The 3,511-nt window shown below is 46.6% G+C and overlaps 1 pseudogene; it reads right to left on the bottom strand.

Moving 5' to 3' along the window:
- The window catches only part of LOC107704462 (E3 ubiquitin/ISG15 ligase TRIM25-like), a 7,719-nt pseudogene that overhangs the window by 921 nt on the left and 3,287 nt on the right, over nt 1-3,511 (bottom strand).

Below are 3,511 nucleotides of genomic sequence, written 5' to 3'. Positions count from 1 at the left end.
CCCCCCCCCCCCCCCCCCCAAGCGACATCCCCGTCAACAGCGATGCCGCCCACACGGGAGTGCTACCATCCTCAACCAGGCTCCATACAGTCAGAGTGGGCGAGGCGGGGATTCCTCTCCGGGCAGTTCTCCTTCTCGCACCGCGCCGGAACAGGGACAGAGAAACCGGGTTTTAGTCGACAGCTTCAACCAACCACAGGGTAAATGACAATAGAAGAAACGTCACTTACCCCTTTTGTGGCTGGGAGGCCATCTTCGTCGTTCCTCCGTCCCAGTCCAGGTTTTCACGAACTTTTGCAAGCGAGAGGGAATGACGTCATCAGGTGTTGCCCAACTGTGCTGTCTAGGCTCCGCCTTGCCCGCATTCTCCACCAATGTGGCGGGAGGAGCAAACGACAGACACAGTGGGTGTGGCATCAGGCCTCGGAGTGGCTTTTATTAACAGAAAATAACAAAAATAACCAAAACAGGGAATAAGAGTGTTCAAAGGGAAAGGGTGTTCAAAATAAACGGGAGATCTGGTGTCCTCGTTGTGCTGCGGGGTTTGTGAAGGACAGGTAGTGATCAGGAAGGAAGGGTCCAGGTAAGGGCGGAGTCCGGTGGCCGCACGCGCTCCCCTCTTGGTCCGGGGTGCGAGGGGCGGCGGCTTCTTCTGAGCGGCTTCGTCCTCCTTGGCCCACGGTGCTTCCTGGGGATAAACGGCCTGGCACCTTGGCCCGTCAGCCGTATAACGGGTGCGGTTCTCGTCCAGACCGCGGGTCCGGCAGCTCACGGCTCTGGCGGCGCGGGAGTCCCTCTACGCACCCTTCCTGGACCCACGAGGACACCAGCGTGCATGCACGGGGAAGAGACCGGTCTCCCGAGGAGAGGCGCGCTCGGCATTTAAACAGCGGCGGTGATGACATTTACATTTACATTTAGTCATTTTGCAGATGCTTTTATCCAAAGCGAATTACAATTGGGGGATACATAAAGCGAGCAGACGCTTTTATCTAAAGCGACTTACAATTTGGGGATACATAAGGCGATTCTTCTTAAAGAGGCAAACAGATACAGGAAGTGCTTGTAATACCAAGTTTTAGGCATTGTTCAAATAAGTACAAGCTAGAAAGAGAAGGAATAAATCAAGAGAAAGACATTTATTTATTTATTTTTTACGATGAAGTCAAGTAGCTTCGAAAGAGATGAGTTTTAAGCTGTTGCTTGAAAATTGTCAGGGATTCAACATTCCGGATAGGGGTGGGAAGATCATTCCACCAGCCAGGAATGGTGAACGAGAATGTTCTGGAAAGTGATTTTGAGCCTCTCTGTGATGGTACCACGAGGCGTCGCTCACTAGCGGATCTCAGACTTCTGGAGGAGATGTAGATTCGTAGTAGTGAGTGGAAGTAGGCGGGTGCTGAGCCTGTGGCTGTTCTATATGCAAGCATCAATGTCTTGAACTTGATGCAAGCCGCAACCGGTAGCCAGTGCAAGGAGATCCAGAGAGTTGTAGCATGGGCTCTTTTGGGCTCGTTGAAGACCAGTCGTGCCGCTGCATTCTGAATCATTTGTAGAGGTTTGATTGTGCTTGATGGAAGTCCAGCCAGAAGAGCATTGCAGTAGTCCAGCCTAGAAATGACAAGGGCCTGGACAAGAAGTTGTGCAGCATGCTCCATTAGAAAGGGCCTATGTATATATTTTAAAGGGGTGGTTCATTGCGATTTCCCTTTTTTAACGTTAGTTAGAGTGTAATGTTGCTGTTTGAGCATATATATATATATATACACATACATATACATACATATATATATACATATACATATATATACATACACATACACACACACATACATACATACATATAAAACAGAGGAGAAAAGCTAGAATCAAAAGATATTAATGCCAATACGAGTCAAGGGATATTGAAAGCCACGGAAAAAAGGTACGTTTTCAAGGAGGATTTAAAAGTTGACAAGGTTTGGGCGGATCTGATGTAGGCTGGAAGGCTATTCCATAACTTAGGACTGATGACTGCAAATGCGCGACCACCCCTATTTTTAAGTCTGGTTCAAGGAACATATAGTAAATCAGAGTCCCTAGATCTAAGTGATCTAGACTGAGAAGGAGGATGCAGTAGTTCAGATAGGTACTGTGGTGCCTGGTTCCGCAAAGACTTAAAAACAAATAACAAAACTTTGAAATCAATTCTGTATTTGACCGGTAGCCAATGAAGTGAAATCAGAACCGGTGTGATATGATCACTTTTACGCTTCCCTTTGAGGAGCCGGGCTGCGGCATTTTGAACTAACTGTAGGCGTGTCACACATGTCTGAGAGGCACCAATGTACAAAGAGTTACAATAGTCTAGTCGAGATGTTACAAATGCATGCATGAAAGTTTCGAAATTCTTACCAGACAAAAGGGGCTTAACCTTTGCTAAAATAAGATATATACTCAGTCTGACGGATCTTTTGATTTGCACCATTTTCTCTCTGCTGCCCTGAGTTTGGTCCGATGCTCATGAAGAACATCGGATAACCAGGGGTTAGAGGATGCAGTCCGTTCTGGCCTGGAAGAGAGAGGACAAGAGGTTAAAGTAGAGCATAAAGTGTCAGTTGCTGCATTCACATCCAGAGATGAGAAATAGGTAGGTGAGGGAAGAGAGGAGGATACAACAGAAGAAAGATGGGAGGGGGAAAGGGAGGGTAGGTTTAGTCTAAAAGTAACCGCTATAGGGGTTGGTGGCACACAGGTAGCAAAATGTTATTTAAATGTAATAAAGAAATGGTCAGAGATATGTAAGGGTTTTACCAAAATGTTGTCTGCAATACAATTGCGTGTGTAAATTAAGTAAAGTTGGTTGCCTGATTTGTGCATGCTTGTAGTGGTAATTCGTTTGAGATCAAATGATGAGGCTCCATTTGGTTCAGGTGTGCCTCATCACATGCCGCCAGCCCTGGCTATTTCAGCACCTCCTCTCTCACGCACCCACTCCTGTCGGGAGCCTGGCGAAGGGCGGCGATTAAGGGATGGGGTGATGCTGATAATTAGGGGGGAGGCAGCCAACTCGTCACAACTCACACACACACTGATCTTACTGTCTTTATGAGGATTTATTACACACATTTATTCTGACGTGATTTCACTGATAGAAGTTCAGCTGCAGTATTAATATCATGAAGAGAAAAGAAGAGACTCTATAACATCTCACTGTTACTGATTCATCATGCAGCTCAAAGCATTATGGGTAGAATCTCTCGTCAGTCTATTCTGATTCATCAACACAGTTTCACTGATGATACAATAAATACATAAAACCCAGGATAGAGCGGCTGAGTGAATGTGGTCGGGACTGAGTGGATGAGGCTCATTGTGTCAGAGACACTGTAGAAGGACAGAGTTCCTGCACTGTGATCCACAAACACTCCTATTCTCCTGCTGATGGACTCTACAGGGAGACGAGTCATTATCTTATTGTGACTGAATGAGTAACTGGAGGAAGAGCAGATCAAACTCCAGGACTGATCAT

This window comes from Sinocyclocheilus anshuiensis, unplaced genomic scaffold (assembly GCF_001515605.1).
Source record: "Sinocyclocheilus anshuiensis isolate Anshui unplaced genomic scaffold, SAMN03320099.WGS_v1.1 scaffold1067, whole genome shotgun sequence".
Taxonomy (NCBI): Eukaryota; Metazoa; Chordata; class Actinopteri; order Cypriniformes; family Cyprinidae; genus Sinocyclocheilus; species Sinocyclocheilus anshuiensis.
This window is presented reverse-complemented; position numbering and strand designations above follow the sequence as displayed.